This window comes from Gallus gallus, chromosome 4 (genome assembly GCF_016699485.2).
Source record: "Gallus gallus isolate bGalGal1 chromosome 4, bGalGal1.mat.broiler.GRCg7b, whole genome shotgun sequence".
Classification (NCBI taxonomy): Eukaryota; Metazoa; Chordata; class Aves; order Galliformes; family Phasianidae; genus Gallus; species Gallus gallus.
The window spans coordinates 43,695,381-43,717,075 of NC_052535.1; the positions used below are offsets into that span (position 1 = coordinate 43,695,381).

Sequence of the window (21,695 nt, forward strand, 5' to 3'; positions counted from 1 at the left end):
GAAAGACATGAAAAGGCCAGAAAAAAGAGCAGACAATTAATAGATGTATAAAATGATTTTCATACACATAGAAAATAAGAATGTTCATCTTCCAGAACAAGTCACTATAAGGAATGTGTAAGAAAATGGCATACCATGAGTTTTCATATCAAGTTGGAAAGTTCAGCTTATTCCTCATGTCGAAGGTGGGGGTTATGGAAGCGTCGCTTCAGCTCTTATCACTTGTGCCAGCTTGAAGCCTGAGAGGCTCTCCTGGATACTCAGATGAAACCTGTCAAGACTGCTCTGCTCACCTCATAAGATCTGAGCATTCAAGAACATTTTTCACTGCACCCATCCCTGAGATATCTGTTAATTTTCTTCAACCTGCCCTATACTTTCCCTGTATACCAGACTGCACCATTGCAGAATTTTTAAATTACACTAAAGTAGTTAGGAGTATTTTGGGGCATCCCAAGCTGTTTTCAATTAACCGTTGTCAGTTACAGAGTCATTTAACCCAAATAAGCTCTACCAGAAGAAAATATTTACCATCTGGCTATAGCTGCACACAATACCAAATCTGAAGCTTGATAAGGAAGAAGTGTTAGAGTATGCTACTTAGCCATTCTGTCAGCTCAACAAGAGGAATTACTTGGACTTATGTCTTAGTAAGTTATTGCTCTACTTCTTTTAATATATAAATTGATAGAGTTAGTATTGTCCTGATCCAAGCAGAGCGCTATGCAACTAGGATGTGGATGGCTTTGCCACTGGCAGCTATGCCAGTCTGGCTGCTTTTCTAGAAAATCACAGTCCCAAAAGCTTTATGTATTCATGCTTCTAAGCATGTATTGTGCTGTGAAGAACAGTTTCCTGCTGACCAGCTAAATTGGCCATAAATTTTTATTGATGAGTCATAGAAATAACAATTTTTTTACCTAAAATGAGAGATCTCTGCCTTAAAAATTCACGATACAAATATGGCACAGTTATAACCTGTTCTGAGTCACTCTGCTGTGTTTTCTGTGGAACAGATGATGCAAATTCCCCTCATTACAACTCATTGGCTCAGCTGCTGGCAAGGAAACAAACCCAGCTTTGTTCAAAGAGCACTAAGCAGTCCTGGCAAACTGACACCTGGCATAAGACGCTGCTGTGCAAAGAGCTGGCTGCCCATTTCACTGATCAAGTAGAAATTTGACATAAAATGAAGATAATTGCTTCTAGGATCTTCCAAAAAAAAAAAGAAAAAAAAAGAAAAAAGAGGATAGGCCAAAAGTTGCCTCCACTCCGAACCAGTGTTTAATTTTAATTTTATGTTGATTTTTTTTTAATTCTTTGTATTTGTAGATATATTTCTATATAATTTTTTTGCTATTATTATTTTTTAATTTAAAGAGCAATAGAAAAATAATTGGGCATTTTTAAATGTGTAAATGTAATAGTACTTCAATAAAATAGATTATTTGGGGAGGGAGGAGAATGAGCAACAGTGTGTATATATATATTTAAGGAAAAGATTTCATATGGCCTTGGTTACCAGCATGGTAGCAGATTCTTAGATTGTATCTGTCTACTATGTGCCTAGATTTTCTGTTTTTATGATGGTAATTTGACAATCTCCATTTACAGTTACACAACTAACTTCAAAATATTCCAGTGTCATTTTCATGAAATAAATATATAGAGTGGTTTCTTAGAAAGATCAGACTGTTTTCCTTTCTTATTATTGCAGCACACTGGTACTTACAAGAAAATGGAGCCTGGTATAGTCAGCTGCTATACGCATAAACAGTTAAATAGGAAACAGAGAGGATGGTTAAGAAAGGAAAGCCATACAATATCCTTACTTTACAGATAGTAAACTGTGTGATATTTTTTGAAAGACTTGAGACTCAGTCTGTGTACGAGCAGTTAGCTGAATAAATTGAATCCAATAAAGACCCCAGACAGACAAAATATATTATGGTGTTCTGAAAGCAAGAGCAGTGATTTAGAATCTTATGCCTGGTGTTGTGCTGCTCTGCATATTTTACATTTGCAACTTGATTGCTTTAAGCATCGTAATGCTATATTTTTCAATATCTTTTTGAAGAACTGCAATCACTAATATTTTTAGAAAATTATATATCAGCAATATTGCTGTCTCTGAAGTCCCACACATTGGCTGTGCTTGCTAAATGGAATTTTAAACTCAAAGGGATGCAAAGTGAGTTCTGATGTCTACTCAGCTAATCAGAAAAGTAGCTTCCATTCATTTAAACTCCTATGAAGCTGTGAAATAATATTTGTTCTTTTGGGTTTTTTTTGCAGACCAGTAACTGAAACTGCTCCTGCAACTACTGCTATACCAGCAGCAGTCTCACACTGTAGCTAGAACAGCATAGGAATCCTACTGTGTTCAACTACATGCTTAAATCAGTACAGATTTTCAGATTTTTTCTGTGTATTAATTAATAGGTCAAGGAAAGGCAACACAGAGCTAGGAAAACAAACAAATAAACATGATGGTCCTTGAATAATAAACATCATAAATTGTTATAAATGTAAAATATTAATTAAAACAGCAAGAAGCTTAAATTATCCACTACAAATGCTGAATTTACTATTTTGAGTGGCTTACAAAGCAAAATGCATTTGCTCCAGAATCTACATTTATGAAATATGTTTGCTGATAATAACTTCTGTTTATATTTACAGAAATAGCCAAAAGTTTTAGGAAGTAAATATTAAAAAAAGGATAGTTTTGACATAAAGCTACATTATATGGAGCCTACCTCCCAGCATACCTTATTCTTTTGGAATAAAATGACATTTCAGTGGAAAAACAAAACCAAAAAATGTGAACAGAAAAAAAGCTCTGGAAAAGTATTTGTCTTGCTGGAAAAGGTAGTCAGTGATAAAATATGTAGTTACACACTGCTACATGTTTGTGACTTTTCATTATGTATGGACCTGTCCACTACTACACATATATACATAATGAGGAATATTATCATTTATTTTCAGCAGTTATAGTTTGTTATCACTGAGTGGATAAAATGACCCTAACACTGATGAACAGACTGTCTTGCAGTAACCCCCAAAATTTCTTACAGCTGACATTTGGAACAAAGTGAATTGCATAACAGCCTACACATCACATACCCATATAATAAAGATTTACTCAAATATTTATCAGAACATGTCCTGTAGAAGCTGATTGATAAATCTGAAGGAACAGACTGACAGAATGATAGTATAGGGTGCACGTTCCTGTCAGAGTATGAAATAAATGTTCATTGACTGTAAGGTGGCCCAGACCCCAATGAGTTTGATGAAGCATGAACATCAAAGCTGGGATAATGGATTCTTACCATTTGCTATAACCCCCAGTTACTCCATGACTACAGAGAAGACACTGTACTCAGCCGAAGTAAGTTGTGTATGATCTGGGCTTCTTCCTGCACACTTTAGCAAAGCCATTATCGTGGGCAGAATTGTCTCTGTTTTGACAAACTAAGCAATCAACCATTATTTTTAGATCATTTGCAGTAAACTTTTATTTATTTATTTATTTATTTTTTAAATAAAGGGACAGTGTGCAGGAACTGGGTTAGAAAGCAGTGCTTTCATTTGAGCCCTTTGAAGTTGGAAGAGTACTTCCAAACAAAATATTGCTTCATCCTCTCCCTTTCTGCTAATGTTACAAGTCTGAGTTTAAGTCTGACTTCCTGTTTAAGCAGTGACTTCAGTGGGCCTGTTTCTGCTTGTATGTCAATCCTGGTAGTAGTGGAATCTGATCACACAAGATGATACACGTGCAACATGGAAAAGAGGGTATAAATTTGGCTTTGGGCCTCTTAAAAGCTCTATCATTCATTCAGCATAGATATCTAACGGCATTTCAACGCACTGCCCACCTGCTTCTTACCCTGTGAGTTACAAAACCAAAGCAAGTCATAAGTCATTTTTTTACATTAAAGTACTTGACATCCAGTTCTGCTCATTCACTCAGGACCACGCAGTATTTGGGTCAATCCTGCACAAGCAGACAACCTTTCAGTTTTCTAGACTTCTCAGGAATTGTGCTACCATTCTGAATCCTTACAGAATGATGTTATACACCCTTCTCTACTGTGATATGACACACATAAGCAATGAAGTTACTGAAGAGCCTTTAGCTCTTTACAGATGAAGAGAAGTCTTCACATTAAACTCAACAGACATTGATTCGCCTTAATTTTACTTTTCTGACACACAGTAATTTTGCTGAGAATGCACACCATCCATGCATTCCAGGCAAAATTACAATTGTCAACAGTAACATGCAATAATAAATACATTCAAGCAATGCCTTCACTGATTTGAAAGCTAATAAGTGTTTTAAAAAAGACAAAGAAAAATAAGACACAAAGTCAGTATTGACCTGTTGAGGTACAAAATTATTATCATTATTTTTTTTACATGGGAAATACCATATTTTTAAAGCAGAAGAGGTAGAATAACTGGAAACTAAGACAATGAATGGTAAACTGCTTGCTTTTCTTTTTTTCCTTCTTTTTTGCCAGAGCTGATAAAATTTCATTTGATGATGTGGTGTCTAGCTTATTTTCCCTCCACTTTAGGCAGGTACAGTGTAACTTCCTTCAAAGTTGTCATTATATAGCCTGTTATCCCCTTGAAACAAACTGTACGCTGTGCAATATTCATTAGGGATAACAAATCTTCACAGCAGCCACAAAGGCTGCAGAATCACCAGATTGCTTAAAATTCCATAGCTTCCTTCTCCATTTCTGCTAAATTCAGTTTCTTTCTAATCTCCATTTAGAATGCAGTATCTCCAGTTAATTTGGATATTGCAGAGCTGAAGGAAATATGTGCTCTTTACTTTATAATTGCTGAATAAAGTACCCTTTTTTTATTGATCAAATGGTTGTTGCTCACTCTGTGTGTGATGGTTTTCCACTTTCTGTTAGTGATGTATACATGCATAATTCCAAAGGCATCGGTTTAAACAAGATATTTTACAATCTCTTCTAAAGTTCTTCCCCCCCCCCATTAGCTTTCTCTGCTCATTAAGATACCACTGTATGCTTCTCACAGTTTCTTAACCAGCTGATACACTACAGTTTATGGAGAAAACAAATCCTTTCATACATCAGGTGAGGCACATTTAACAAACTATACTGAAAATGATGTAGAGTGAACTAATAAAGTATCTTTATTGAGTTTTCTGTTATTTTTTTTTTCTCTCTCTACTCCACATTTCTTTTAACAGTGCAATGTGGGAACAGTCAAAAATTGTTCAGCAGAAAGACCATTGCACAGAGGCACAGACCTTCACCCTATTCATGGCTAGGCCACTTGCCTTCCATGAGTCCCTCCTATTTTCTGTTTTACTCACTTCACTCAGTGCTTTTGCACATCACTTCTGCTTAGCACATAAATAAGAATACCTAGAGTGTCATTTGCTGTTTATTTACTCGAACACTAGCAAAGTCCTCATCTCACAGAGGATCTCCAGAAACTAAAAAAAAAAAAAAAAAAAAAAAAAAAAAAAGTCATTTAAAAAAATCACATTTTTTATCCCCTTGTCAATCATCTCATATCAGTTCCATTACTGATTTTGTTACTCATTTCTCCTCTTACTTTTCCTGTTGCTGTGTATTTTCTGACATTCTTCGCAGTTTAGCTTTTTTTTTTAAGTATAGAATACCAGGAAAGAAGTAGGAAGGAACCCAAATTGCAGCCCAAAATGTGGTGATCTGCACCCCTCCGATCTTTCAAATGGTGTCTTTGCTACATTATCTGCTGCTGGAGTGCTGTGCAATATTTCTGCTGCTTTTCAAACCAGAAATACTACTACAGACTGTCCCAACTGGAAAAGTTCACTGACTTCTTCTTACAGAAGTTTTGAGACACAGATATTCATAATATGCCTTCTTTTAGCACTGTCCTTTCTATTTTTATCACTGTTCACTGGACTTGCTACTTTTTGATCTCTGGAAGAAGAAAAACTTCAAAAATGAAAAGAAATTTATATCTAGGAGAATATCTGAAATGTTAAAAGTCAGAGCAGGTTATATTTTGCAAATACATTAAAACAAATTGTAGAGACAATAAACTTGATTCTTTATAATACTTGTCTAAAAATCATCCCATCAGTATCACTACATATCTAAAAGGTTTAATTATATCACAAACAAACTTGTATTACAGAAAGAAGAGGTTTAGATTTCATTGAATACTATCATACTTCTAAAGAGTATGATTTTTGTTGTTGCTTTTCATTTCTATTTACCAATTAAACTGGCAGAACTATCAAGTATAAGTATTATTTATATATATATATATTATTAAAACATAAAAAATACTGAAACAGAAACATGAAGGTAGGTAGTTGGACACGTATAATCTACAGCTTTGAGTATGGGGCTACAGTGTAAGACCTTGAACTGATGCAAATGATTAGTATTCATATTTTTCAGAGGATAAATTTTCACATTAACTACACAGGCACTCATATATACTGAATATCATTAGAGATTAGCATAATACTTCTCTTAATGACAATAGCTTATCTAGCTGAGTTACACAGTGTAGATGAGAGCAAAGTACTGGGATGACAAGAATGAGCTTTTACGTGTTTCTAGAATGGGTTAAGGAATGACCACTTCCAGGACAACTACTTTTACCTTAACTACTGTACTTTCAGTAAAAAATATCTGTACTTACATAAATGATAACCCTCCCTTCTATATTCCAGGCATTTGTCCCTTTCTACTCGCTACAGATTCTTCACCAAATGGAATGTAAGAAACTAAAATTCTGCACTGGAATCTATGACAACTGAAAACTGAAGTTGATGCCTCTTAAGATACTTGATGATTGAAAATAGCACTTGTATATATCAATCAAAGCTTTTTTTTTTTTTTAAGCTATGTAACTCTCAAATAATAAATACAATAGTTTATGTTATTACTATTGCAATTTGCAATTGCTACTGCGACTGATAAATTGGGGAAAAAAAAATCCTTTGTTAAATGCTAAGTTATTAATTACTTATCCACGATTCCCATGGTTATGTATTGTTTTTTTTCAATCCAAGTAATTTCAATCCAGGGTGCCTGTGCTCTACATGTTTACACAAACATATGAGTGCTATATGAATACTGCAGATTAAATTTACACAGTGGATCACACAAGACTACTGCTGATGTGTTTTTTTTGTTCGTTTGTTTGGGTTTTTTTTTTGCTGGTAGAGAGAGATGCTGTGATTTTGGTAGAAAGCACAAAGCACAGTGACAACATTTCATCTATGCACAGTGGGGCTTCCATTGGAAAGTTGCTTCCATAGAGAACACCCGGTGTTGCTTGTATATCTTTAAATAAAGCTACTGGGCCTTAAAATTCTGACCTTGAATCAGCCATCATTTCTATTACAAAAGAACATTAATGTGAGAAAGCCTGAGACTGATGAGTTCAGTAGAGGAGGGGGGAAATGAAACAGAGCAAACCAATGAGCCAGGCACAAACTGATCTGTCTTTAAAAAATGGCTCTGAGTTGGAAAAACCTTTTTGATCTCTTAATCAACTTTGCTCTAAATCTAATACAGAAAAACCTTGGAGCTTTATACTGTTTTGTACCCCTAGCTGAAAACAGCTAAAACAGAATGGAGAGCAGTGTCACATGTGTTAAAATCCTGACAGTAATTATTCCTCTATTTTGGTAAGTAATGATTTATGCATATAACTATTTCACTACAGGTATATTTTTCAAATAAAGTTACTAATTCATACTTGGAGGACAGGAACACTTTCTGCACAACAGGAATGCAGTCTGTCATCAGAGCAATTCTTTCAATACCACTGCTTTAAATGTCTCAACTGACAAAACATCAGTGTCTACCACCATCCTGTATCTCATCATCATAGCAACAGGGGTTCCTACCATGACAACAGACTCTTTGATGTTTTTGTTTGAATCTTCTTTCCCCTACAGTTTTCTCAGATACTTTTACTGAATAATTTTCCATAAAATTACTACTGTCTTCTGAGGACTTATTACTCTTCTATCTAATATATCTTGAACCTGCATACATTTACAAATCCTTATCATCTAGTCCAAACCTTAGCTAAGTTTGGGCTCTAAGATCTCAGCTTTACCCCTGTTGAAATAGAAACATTCTGATGAAAAATTTGGACAAGAACATAGCAACAAAATAAAATAATAAAATAGGTAAGAATTGATAATCCTGCTGGACCCTAAAATATGTATAAGCAAAATTTTAAAATTTAATAAATAAAAATATTCAACTGTTACTTTTTGTTCCTATAAGCATATTTCTGTATTTTGCATTCCAAGTGTAAATTTTAAGTGCCCCATGGCTACAGCTTTGCCACATTCTTACTGATTCTTTTTCATTTTTGTTAAATTATTACAAGTTAAACTAGAAAAGCAAGATCTGTCACACATGAGAACGATTAGTTCTTGCAAAAGATTTTCCTCCAAAAAACATATAACAGTGCCGTATATTGAAAGCAGGGATATTCTTTAGTATAATGCTAAAACCATGTCACTGTTATGATAGCATTTTTACATTCAAGAGGAAAGAGCAATAACCATACCCCAATCCTACCAATGCTAAGGAAATTGTGTTACTGCAAGTAACAAAAACATTACTTATATTTTTCTTTTCATGATAACATTTATTTTTCACATAGCCAAACTAATCCTGATTGAAGTTCATAAAGTGGCTAGGACATGTTGAACAAATGTATATTGTTTTAATCAGAAAAAAAGAAGCCTTACATTTAAAACTCAGTATACTGTTTGGATGTTCTTCTAATTATTATGTTGGAAGTCAGACCACAAAATGTGAGGATAATTCAATCCTGCAAATGGAAGTCTATGTAATTTGTGAGAGAACATGAGCTGACTTAGGAAAAACACCAGATCCAGAGCATTCATATCAGAGCAATTAGATCAGAAATGTCTGTGATATCAGAACAAAAAGGCAAATTTATACCACATTCATTTTTTTTTTTTAATAGGAGCTGTACATAGTTTTTCATAGTAAGAAAATTTGAAATGTCATAATTTTTCATAGAATCAAAATACTTAGTAGAGGAATATTACAGTGTATCCAAATAAATTCCTGTTCTTCTGTGCATCCCAGTGGTGGGCTTTGGGCACAGATCGCTGTAGGCTAATGTTCCTTTTCAAAACAAATGTGCTAAATGTATGCCCAAGAAGTGTATAAATATCTTTTTTTTCACTCCGTTATTAACTGCTTTGCAAGCCTCAACAGTGAGCTTCACATAATACTTCAGAGAACACTAACAACCAGAAAGAGCTAACAATTGTGAACCTCTGGATAGGTACCTTCCTGAGTCATGGAACAGTGTACCATACTCTCTGAAACATGTTGGTGTCTTACTTATTGCCATTTTCTACATGCTTCAGTGATTCAACATTCAGCACAAATCCCTATCCTATAAACCTATCATCCCCAAGCACTGTATATTGTAATTTTTCTAATCGGCAAGATTTCTAAAAGTAAATTTTAAATATTGTAGCACCTAAATCATGTTACGACCCATTCAATATCGATCAAATAGCCTAAGCTTCTTTGCAAGTGTTTAGAATCATAAATATCTTGATCCTGAGAACTCAACTAAAAGCAGTCAGGTCTTAGAGTTTTAACTTATTGTACCAAAAAAAAATTTTAATAACCTCTATTATATTTCTTAATCTTCATATATTGCAAAAATAAATACTGCTGTAAAAAAATAATAATAGTGCCTTTATTACATCCTCATTTTTACAAGGAATGTGTTGCCTTCTGCAACTGTGATGTTAGCCTCCTGTTTTAGCCCTCTTGCGCGAACTGACCAATTACCTGATCAGAGCCAAATGACTGCAAACATACACCAATATGATGAGTAGTAAAATGGCGTCTATTCACTACTAAGCACAGCTTATATACCTTTACTTGAGCTATCGTGCCCTGTCCTGATTCATCCATACTGGATCTCAATTCTTTATTTGGCTCCTATTGTCTTCTCATTCCTTCGCCTTCTTATCTTGTTTACTTCGTTAGCAAGGACAGTCTGTCTGAGCACAACAGCACCCTTTCACTGTGCTTATGGAGAGGCCTATCCCGTACAGCACGTATCCCTGTCAAGTACCTACTAGAACATCTCCCCCTCCCTAAGCTAAATGTCTCTCACGTGTGCCTAACCCGTACATCGCGAAGCAATGCAAGTCTCTGCTTTCAAGAACTGTGTATAATATAAAACAAGTGTTATTTTTCCAAGTGCAGGATTTCTTCTAGAAGGGCTAAGTAAGATTCAAGACTTTGTGAGAATAATGATTTTAAACTAATCATATCTAGGATTTCACTGAATTCCACATTTTTCCTTAGAATGCTTTATTTTTTTGTCAGCTTTCCTCACATAAGCATATGTTTCACCTCACCCCAAATAATCTTTAATCTGGCCACGAATGCCTTTCAGAAGGCTGACACTGTTGAAGTAGTAGTACTGAAAAACTTGTGTATCTAAATGCTCCACAGTGACTAGATAATTTTTTTTTAATACTCCAATGTATTTTTGACTATACAATAAAGTAATTGCTTATGTTTGTATTGTAGATGGGTTTATGAAATAGGAAATTAGCTATGCTTTCTTTTCTTTTGATATTTGCTTTTTTACCGCCTTAATGGTATTTATCTCATCAGACCCACAATGACATCTTGTGGCTACTTTGGATCAACTTTTCAGTGAAAAATTTTTGAACAGTAAAATTTTCCACTGACGTTCCCAGAAGACTTTCTTGCATAAAAAAAGTTGAACTTGGCAACAAGTCTGCATAAGCCATCCACCTACAACATTAGGTCTTTCTTTCTCATGAGCAACCAGTGCATCTCTTCCATTTTTCTATGTAATGGAAGACCAACTACTTAACTTTTTGCTTAAGTCATCTTCTGTGAAAGTGGCACTATGCCAAGTGAGATATGACAGAAAGACTTAAAGCTGTCAAAAGCTGGTACAGTTAAAGTCTGCAGCATTTTAAAAGGAACTGTAGATAAAGGAAAGCTGAACAGAAGAGTGATTTACAAATTCAGGCCCAAAATAACCCTTTACAAAATTTTTGGGAATTCTTTCTCCATTTTGTTCTCACTGTTGTTTGGGATGGATAGCTGCTACAGAGTTTGGTTGTACTATTTTGTTTTCTATCAGCCCTCAAATATTTTTATTAGGTACACATTTTCATTATTTTTTCTTTCTGCATACATGAAGCACTATACATATGCTGGATTATGTTTTAACCTAGAGCTATATCATGAATGTTAATGACTTCTCTGATGAGTTTTTCTCTGACTCCTCAAAGCTGTTTTTTTTTTCTCTGCTTCTTTTTCTGCAGTAACTTCCAACCTCAAGTGAACAATTTCAGTGATAGTTGTATTTTTGTTTCCTTAGAATTTAGCTAATAATTCAGTGTCCATGCCCTTGCAGTTAGCTTAGGTTTCTTAGTTTACTCTATTTCTGCTAAAATTTGGTAGCTCATAGGTCAAGCAATGAGAAGTTACACACAGGTCTTTTTACACTAGGTTACAACTACAGTATTTCTTATTTATTTATGTAAACTGGCATCCAAAACAGATTGAATGTAGAGCAACATTTGTGTAACTCTACACTGGGAGATGTTTTAGATATCTGCTGACACTCTTCATTAAAGTACTTGAAATTCTACTGCTGCATATGCCAGAAGGTGCCACTCTCTTGGCAGAGGTAGGAATCCACTGCCTGAAGCACTTTGAAATTCGGGAAGTGAACAGTGTTGCACCCTGGTTCCCTAAGGAAAATGATTTAATATGCATTCTTAGCAAACTGACATACAGCAAAGAATTCATTTAAAATTGTCTGATTAGGCAGAAAAAAGCCACCTTTTGCAGAACAGCCTAGTACAGGTTTTTCAAATCAGCCACACGCAGCTAGCCTCTAGACATACATAATCAGGCAGAAGACCACGCAGTCTTGGCAGTAATTGAACATATGTTGTTTTGGTTTGCTGCACAATAGGTTGTTACTGGCAGTGGACTAGCAGGTAACACCAATCAGCTCATTGGAAGCTACTAGAATTCCCACCCAAAGGAAGGTCATATGGTCCAACCAAAGAATGTAGGCAGTACTGGACTTGGGACCTCCTCAGGACACTGGGACAGGACCAAGAGAGCCAGTACTGTGTTGGTGAGATGATAAATGTTGGAATTTAGATTTAGATGAAGGAATGATTTGGAATCCCAATGCAGTCATGAATAGTACTAGTGAGGAAATGGGGAAGAGCATGGAACTGGATTACTGTTGCTGTTGAAGAGGACTAGCGGCATACTTAAAAGAAGTAAGAAGTGAGGGGGTGGAGGGAACAACATGGGATTGTCATAGCCACCAAGCCAATTATCCAGCTTTCTACAGTGCAAAGCATTCCTCCTGTAATCCCCCTGTTGAATCTAGGCAAGATTATGAGAGCCATAGCAACAATGATACTTCCATAGCACATACCTGAGAAGACTGAGAACATTTCTGCATTTCAGATATTTATTCAAGGTTGATTTTTTATATTGTTTTTCATTTTAGTTAGGTAAGAACAGGTATAATTTCAAGATCATAAACAGAACACAGCTTTAAGCCAGTTCTTAAGCCACTTCTGTTTATTCCTCAACCCTTGAGAAAGTTTCTTACAAAACAACCAAAATTGTAAGAGATCCTCCCCAGGATGCCTACCTATATTCAAGAATTCAGCACCTCCTTCCAATCTTAATACATACAAGTCCTTAGAAAGGAGCCCTATACATATGGATTGTAATGTGTGTTCTATTCAAGTTCTACCACCTCATGTCACTCTAACCTTTTGCAATAATCTTAGTCAGCAACAGACATTCCAAAAATACTGGATAAGACATGGATCAATGTATTCATTTTGAGTTCAAAAACTTCATTTTCAAGTTTGATCTGAGCACTTTATAAGTAATTTATGCAGAATATTACATTCTAAACTCTAAGTGAAATACCGTGCGTATGTTCAATTTTTCTCTGAACGTTCTGTATTTCATTTCAACCATGCCTTCATTTGATCTACTGAAAGAAATAAAAAAAACTTGGAAACTATTTTAAGCTACTTTTAACAGAACATCACAGAACATGTTTCTTAGAAAGATTTGACTACTTCCTATTTCATTGATGGGACAGTGTATGTTGCCACCACAGAACCACATCTACATCTTACATTCTAATATCTTGGTATGTTTGACATCATAATCAAAAGTGAACCTTTAAGAGTAAAGGTTGAATAACATGATTCACGAGACTTGATTGCTTTTGTAAATTGTCCTGTGGTGCACAAACTATCCCTATTATTACTTTCTTGTTTACAACTAAATTGCACTCGTCTTTTGTATCATAGTTAATGAACCAATAGTGTTAATGGAAACACTAAGAGCTAATAAAAGTATTAAGTAAAGCATGCAATTAAAAGCATTGAGTAAAGCATGCAATTAAAGAGTTTTAATCAATGTTTTTTTGTCTTACTGATAATAAAAGTCCTCTGCCACCTACAATCAACAGCCATTAAGAGGATAAATTGCTGAGATTGTATAAGAACGCACCTTTTTGCTATTAAAAATTATATACTATTTGTAATGTATTATCATTTTGGTAATTTTGTTATTAAAGCATTAAAAGCTCCACATGTGAAAAATCTAACAGAGAATATTGGACCCTGATATAACTTGACACATTTATGTAAAAATAGTTGAGACTGGATATTTCTGTGCTTAGTTTGCAGGCAAGCAAATTTATGCAAGCCTCTTCTTTATTTGATTGAGGCACATGTCTCTTCAGCTTAAGTCACTGTATTTCTTCAATTTTCAGATGGTTTGTAATACAGTGCACTGTCAAATTAACATGATTGACTAGAGCTCTGGTCCTGATGCTATAAGTTTTCTACTTCATTTATAATTATATGTAGCTCTTGATCATGACAGTGATTATCTTCCTCTTTAATAAATAAAAACCTCTTTCAAAGAAGCAAGTGGAGTCACTCTGAAATAAGAGTACTGCCCAATAGGCCTAAGCACAGCATTGTAGTAAAATAACTCATTAATGAATATTTTAAAGAAATCATCTATCTAGTTCATAATTTCCTTAGTTATGATTTACACGTATTATTATTCTGAATTTAATTTTCTCTCATATTATACTGCAAAAGCCATTCTTATTCAGATTCAGCATTACAAGATGAACCTTTGTGTATGTAAAGCAACATATTTTTCCATAATTAGAAAACTAAAATGTTAGACCTTAATTCCAGGGTAACAAATTTTAAACAAACAATGCATAAGATAGGATTTAAATCAGACAAAACGAAAAATATTGAACCAAACTCTCTCAGCACTTGAGCTTAATAACCTGCAGGGTTAGACTATTCAGGCTATTATATCTGTATGTCTGTTTTATATCATACATCACTGTGAAAACATACTGTGTTTCATGAATAATTTATTTGAATCCTTGAATTATACAATGAAATATCTATACCATAACATTTGTAAAGGAGTACAAACTATGTTCTGTACAAAGCAAACCTTGTTATGAAACATTATTCCATCTCCACCTTGTGGAAATCTTCTGTATACACTATATTTTCGTATAAAAATGAATTTATTGATTGTGATCCAAATCATTCCAGTAACGTAGCTGTAGTAATCAGTGTATTCACAGATCCTTTTAAATTTGTCCTGTCATGTACTTTACAGCTCCAAAAGTAGGTTCTCTGTTAGATGGGCCTGAAATTGTCTATGAGAATCACCAGAAGGGATGAGAAGTGAAAAGGAGAAATACCAGTACTGGAACAATTCAAAATTAAGACTCAGGGTTTTGATCCAAAGATCACTGAAAGCAAAGTTGAATATGAAACAAAACTACGATGTGCTCAACTGTGCTGAACTGATATTGTGGGATGTTTTAGAATACCACTATATTTCTGAGCACTAACCCTATCCAGCCTCAAAGAAATTCACTGAAGCCCTGAAGAGTTCATTTCAGTAGAAAGAGATCAGGAACACAGATAAATGATTAAAAAACCAATCTTACCTTGCTCTGGAGGTGAGAGTCCAGCTATGTAAAACTGAAGTGACAGTTCCCCTGTGAAACCCTCTTCTCCAGCTACACTTCTGGCTCCCAGAACATATTTTCCTCTGCCATTTAATGGTTTGGAAAGGAAGGCAGAAAAGTAGACCTAGAGTGATCACTGGGATCACTGCATTTGCATCTTTACTATTGTTAAAGAAAAACAAACAAAACTTATTAGAAGGTTGTTACAGAAATAATTTCTATTAACAGTTCAGAGTCTCTTTTAATTTCCATCTTAAAAAAAATATTAACTATTTCTACTTTTTTTTCTTCTCCCTCTTTTTTTTTTTTTTTTTTTTTTTTTTGTTCTACCTCTTAAGGTTAAGCAACTATTTCTCCATCCCAGGTGTTCGGCATACAGTTGTCTTATATCCCCTAAGCTTTTCCTTTGCTTGAATGAATATGTCAGTCTCTTCATATCCTATTCTCCATTTTCCTGGTCATCTATGAAGCATTTCCATGCATTTTTTTTCTGGAGTCATCTCCTTTTCTTTAAACTGTATACAGTATTTTAGCTAAGACCTTACCATTTTAGGTTTTTACCTGGGAATAATAAGAAGAGACCTTCTAATATTACTATTCCCAGGTAAAAACCTAAAATATTTATTCTTGTTTATCATAACTACAGCACAGTTCTTCAGAAACTGCCCACCCTGCCTGTGTGTGATATGTCCAGGAGAGATTTTTTTCTTGAATTCTTATCTTTCCCCTAGTTCTACCTAATACTTGTAGTAAATATATTATTGTTTATTTTCAAGTCCACATAAGGAAATTAATTTTGTTAGACATGTAAGTAAAACAAAACAAAACAAAAACCTGATACAGCTGTCAATATATTTTTAATAGCTGTATTTATATGTATATGTAGGGATATTTAATTAAAAAAATGCACATTGAATTTGGAGAGAGTCAGATATTTTATTTCTTATACATTGCCACCCAGGAGAGTTAGAGCTTTCTGGAGTATCAGGTGTGCAGGCACACTTTGGACAGAAACCTAAATGGACCTCCACCTGATATTCTGGTTTAGCATCAAACCCAGTAGGTCTTTTCTCACAAGTGTCTGCACAAGTAGAAAGACAGTACAGTTAGCATATAATTGCCATTTTTTACATCACTATTAAATCAGTCAGAAGGCAGGGTTTGAAATACTCTTCCACTTCTGAAAACAAAATGTTCTGTACTTGTTTAAAAATGACATACTTTCTCCTCGTTTAAAGACTGCTTAGAAAGTACAATATTACTACACGGGTATGGACCTGTAACTATATGAGCCTCTCTGCGTGACAACAGCAGATGGCAGCACGAGATCTGCTTTTAGCCTTCAACAAAAAACAGTGGTTCCAAAGCACCAGTGCTGTCGACGACCAACTACTTCCAGCGGAGCTGCATCTTTCATGAAAACAAAACATCCTTCTCCAAAAGCAAAATGTTATCTGAGAAAGTATTTCCCCCAGATTTTTGATTGAAACTGTAAACTTCTGGTTTCGGTTAGTCCCACCTAACCCAAAACTACCTGACAGGTTTCATTTCAAATTGATTTTTTTATTTTTACAAATTCTAAAACACTGAATTCATTTCCTTAGATTAGATCTTTGAGGAAGTGGCAGTGGGCATCTCCTCCCTTACAGTCTCTTCAGCTAAGATCCTGGGGCTCCAAATGCTGTTTGAATCTCCACATCGCAGGTCAAGCAGCCCTGTCAGCCAAGATTGAATTACGCCATGGATTTCTAGCTACCATTTCTCTCTCCCTATTTCAATATTCCCACAACTAAACTGAGAGTCACTAAAGAAACACCTGTAAGACGCTAAGCGAGCTTTCATAATTTTGTTTGCTATCATACAGCACCCTTCTGTGCTTATTGATAGGCAAACATAGGATAAAAAAGGCATAATTTTGTAGAAAGAAAGAATCAACAGACAGAAGGAAGGTAGGAGATGAGATTAGACAATGTGAGAGGCTGTGGGCACATTACTGTCTAGAGCATGAGTGTCTAAACTTTTGGCTTGCCTGGGCCACACTGAGTGAAGAGGAATTGTCTTGGGCCACATTTAAGTATATAATATGGTTAATGTTTATAAGTAACTTTATTTATTTTTTATTAAAACATTAAAAAAGGAGAACAACAAAAAATTTAAACTAGTGGGATATCTGATCTTGTTTTTGTGAAACCAATGCATCAATGTGGTTCCAAAGAAGAGGCTACAATTTTTTACTGAGGTCTCAATGTGTTTGTCAAAAGCTTTTCATGAAATTTTAATCCTCCTGCACTTCATCCTTGAAAGCAGTTCTTCACAGATGTACATACTGCCAAAAAGCAAAGGTGTGGCTGTGAAGTGAGGGATATTTTTCTCTTGTAAGATAGGTCTTCCATTTTGAGCACTGTTATGGTACAAAACTTAGCACACATAAGTCTATTTTCACTTTCAAGACAAATGTTTATCTCATTAAAATGAGCAGTAAAGTTGACCAAAAAAGCGAAATCTGTGAACTATGTTTAATCTTCAAGTTTTGTCACAAATTTTCTTCAGATTTCATAAACGACTTGATCTCATTGCTCAAATCATAAAATCTTTTCAACACTTCACTCTGAATTAGCCACCTTTAGGTTGAAATAATATTATTGTCAGTCGCTTACCACATAATTTCTACTGGGTGTGTGTGGTAGGCAGGAGAAGTACAGTTAGCACTGCACTCTGCCCACTCCTCCACAGCATTCCATTCTTGCCTATACAGTCCATGCTTGAGGTATACTCATTCAACTCATGAAAAATATTGCTAAAAATCACAAAATAATGTTAAAAGTTTACAACTTTGTGGGGCTGCTTTACTAGCAGGCCAGGACTGCATGCCTGGTCTAGAGGTAGTCAGAGAATTCTCCTCCTTGAATGAAAATTCCCACAGACAAGGAACAGAGAAGACAATTCTTATCACCCCAAGCAATTAACAAAAGACAAAACAGAGTAAGATTAGGACAACTAGATAACAAAACAAGCAGATATTGAAAGAGAACTACTGACATTGCCATGGCCTTTACTTCGTATCAAAAAGATTTCTCAGGTGAAGCTGGAAGATTTTGGCACTGGCCAAAAGCAGCAGTGTAAGCTCCAGCTGAAAGCTGGAGAATCTGTATGTTTCCTGAGAGAACATTTATCCTTACTTTTCTCCTGGTTGAGTAGCACTGTAGACAAATTCATTTTCCATAAACAATATATCTTACCAGCAATATGAATGTATCACACCTTCTGAACCTGAAAGCAGGCGTTTGCACAGTGCTTAGGTTCTTTGCTTCTGTTGGACTTAACTTTTTTATTACTATTGCTACTTTTTGTTATCAGCAAGGAGTCCCAAGCTAATCACACAGGCTATACAGCCTTTAGTGTTCAGTGGTGCATCAGTATGAGTTAGAAATATGAACACAGCCTCTGTCAAGTAAGACATTTTCCATTTCTAAAGCCATGGGGCAGAAATACAAGCTACAGGGGGATCACATATAAGGCCTCGGTAGGTCACTTGACGTCCTTCTTTTCAATCGTCAGGCTCTCTCGCAGCTGCTAGTCCTGACCACACGCCATTAGTGTAAGGCCTTCGGATACTCTTCTCTCATTATATTTGATTTATTAGCTCAAATTCCAATTATATTGTATTATAGTGTGTTATCTTGCATTCCAATACCATATTTAGTAAATTAGTTTGTTTCTCCTCATATCGTTGCCACTGTCTTTGATTGTTCAGGGTCTCCTGTTTCCCTTTTCCAGAGGCACAGATCTGCAAATTCCTCTGCCCCGGTAGTCATGGAACCGGGCCGAACCAGCTCGTAAACTGTTGACACGTAGGTTTTTCCCCCTCTTTCCCACTCACTGACACCTGCCCTCCAGTCTCCTGTCAGACAGCAATTAGCACCCCTGTGGCTGGGTTTGTACTCTGTCCCCTATTCTGGACATGACCTGTCCCTGCTCTGTGTTCACTCTCCTGGCTCCCTGCTGCATTGCATCAACTTCTGATTCATCACCATTCCCTTAAGGCCCTTAGTTTTTTCACCCTGTCACTCTTCATTTTGTCTTGCCTCTCCACATCCTCTTTACCATGCTAGCAATACCCACTCACCCATTTTTCCATCAGTTGCTTTACACATCCATCCAGTTCTTTCCCTCCACCAGTGCAAAACAGCGCTGTCCACCAGCTCCTCTCCCAAAACAAGCTCTGACACAGGCCTACACAAATCAGCAAAATATCAACAGCACATGCAGAGGTACACGTGGTTATGTGACAGCTAAGGAGACTGTCACCATTAGAAGTATTAACTTACAGAAAGTGTAGTGAGCCAAATAAAATGCTTGATAAATATATTTTAAAACTGAGCATTGACGGCCTCTTTACCAGCATTTAAGCTGAGCTCCAGGCCTCTCCCCAGAATGCAGATGCTACCAGAATTAACATCAAGGGCAGAACAGGAAGATATTTCACACGTTTTTGTTGATAGCGCAGTCAGGCTTTGGCAACTAGCACTCTTTTAAATTCTGCCAACATTTCCACTTTAACTAGAAATTTAACTGAAGATATTTTGCCTTTTAATTTGCTCAGTCCCTTATTTTGGTGCATTATTCTGCATTTAGAAGCCTGCCTTCTGCAGCCAGTTTTGAATTACTTTTAAGAGAAAAGATTTGCCAAGAGGCCTATGTCTCAACAGACTTCAAAACAAACAAACAAACAAAGAAGAAAACCTGTCCTCTTCCCTGTGTTCTTTGCATGAATACTGTGGGATGGAGTTTATCTTTGGAGTTCTGTCTATTTCTCAGCATAATCTCTCATTTCTCTTAGTGCCTTTAGGCCTCCTTAAAAAACTTTACAAATATTGTCCCATTGTATCCACTGGAATAACATCTGCCTGAGTCTGCAGGAAGGTGAAATAGGACTTCAGAGAGGGAAAACAGCTTCAGGTATGTCAGCAAGACATTACCTCTGATATTTAGGATTTGTGTTCAGAAGAAGACAAAAAATATAGCAGATCTGGCACTGATATCAAAGCAGATAATGGGATAATGTCTTGCTGTATGTCAAAAGCCAACATAGATGGAGACAGGAGACCTGTATCCCAAATCTCTTTGGTCGTTAGATTTGCATTCTAAATCAGCTAGCTTGAATATATGAAGTTGTGCTTCTTGGACTAGGTGAGGCTTATTTTAAAAAAATCTCTGAAGTATTACAAAATCTCCTTTATTTGCCCCAGGTCTCTGTATTTTTTGATTAGCACTTCTGAAGTTAGGTCTTTCTGTATAAGCAAAAGACGTCATATATCTAAGACCTCATTATAGCCAGTTTATAACTTAGGTTCAACTCAGTATGGAAACATAGACACATAGTGCATTCTGAAATGGTGCCTTAGGATATATTCAATACATGGATAGGGCTGGCAGTTGTCTTAACAGATTCAGCATTAAGACCTACAAGAGACTTCTACCTTTCTGTACTAGCAACAGGAGAGCAAGTGAAATATCCTAGAACATCTCAGCGAATAACTACTGTGCCAACAGTTACTGACATTTTTTAGAATTAAGAAATTTAGCTTCACTAAAGCGTTTTACAGAATAGCTTATTAAGGGCAGACATACAATACCATTATTCTAGTTCCCTTCTAAAGCCAAATAAAATGAGTCTGGAAATCTTAATAAACTTTAAAAAAATGGCTCCAGAAATGATAGCTACGCGCTTGTTGCCAACAAGGAAGTTCTTTGTGCTTGTCATTCTGAGGGAGTAAAAATGTTTTTTGGAGGAATGTCTCAATTCCTCAACACCTGATTCTATCAAACAAGGAACACATTTCTAGACAACCCATCATCTACATATGATCTGTCTGAAAGAAAATGACTCTTAAAATTAAGCGATGGCCAAGGTGCATTTGCCATGCTAACAAATACAACACGTTTAAAAAATTTTATTTGGAACACAATTTATTCTCTAACCTATAAGCTTCTTCCTTGGAAGGAAATATTCATTGTTAAATGGACTGGACTGGATGATCCTGGGGGTCTTTTCCAACTTTAGCGATTCTATGATTCTATGGCACTAAGGGAAATCTAAGAGAATTGCATGCATGGGGATGCATTTAGCTCAAATATTTATTTTCAAAGGTTTTGTTCCTCTTCATAAAATTCTGCTTTGATTATGACTGAATTTGTGAAAAAATTTCCCTTCCTTGAAGACAACACAGACCAACTGAATTCCCGTACTTTTAAAAATCTTTTTCCTACATCCTAAATTTAATAAATATTTTCCACTTCAATCACTGAGTAATTCTGCTTTATGATGGCACCAGACCATGAAGGGTTAAAGTTCTCAACTGTCTTAATAAGCAATCCTTTATTAATAATCTTTATTAATAATACTCTCATTTTTTAAATCAGTTTCCCAGATTTTAAAATTCAAAACCCTTGATTTATAAGTTCCACATTAATTCATATCTGCATTATCATTACCTGGAAAGAGGACTTGCTGATTTTAAAAGCAGTGCTACACGTACAGTGCATGTACATGC

At 35.6% G+C, this 21,695-nt stretch overlaps 1 long non-coding RNA gene across 1 annotated transcript in view; it reads right to left on the reverse strand.

Annotated features, from left to right (window-relative positions):
* LOC121110689 overlaps positions 1 to 21,695 on the reverse strand; it is a 60,563-nt gene extending 38,868 nt beyond the window's left edge. The window contains exons 1-2 of the long non-coding RNA XR_005859875.2: positions 21,637 to 21,695; positions 15,121 to 15,303 (exon numbers count right to left, since the gene is read on the reverse strand). This is a non-coding gene — a long non-coding RNA (uncharacterized LOC121110689). The remainder of the gene's footprint in view (positions 1 to 15,120; positions 15,304 to 21,636) is intronic.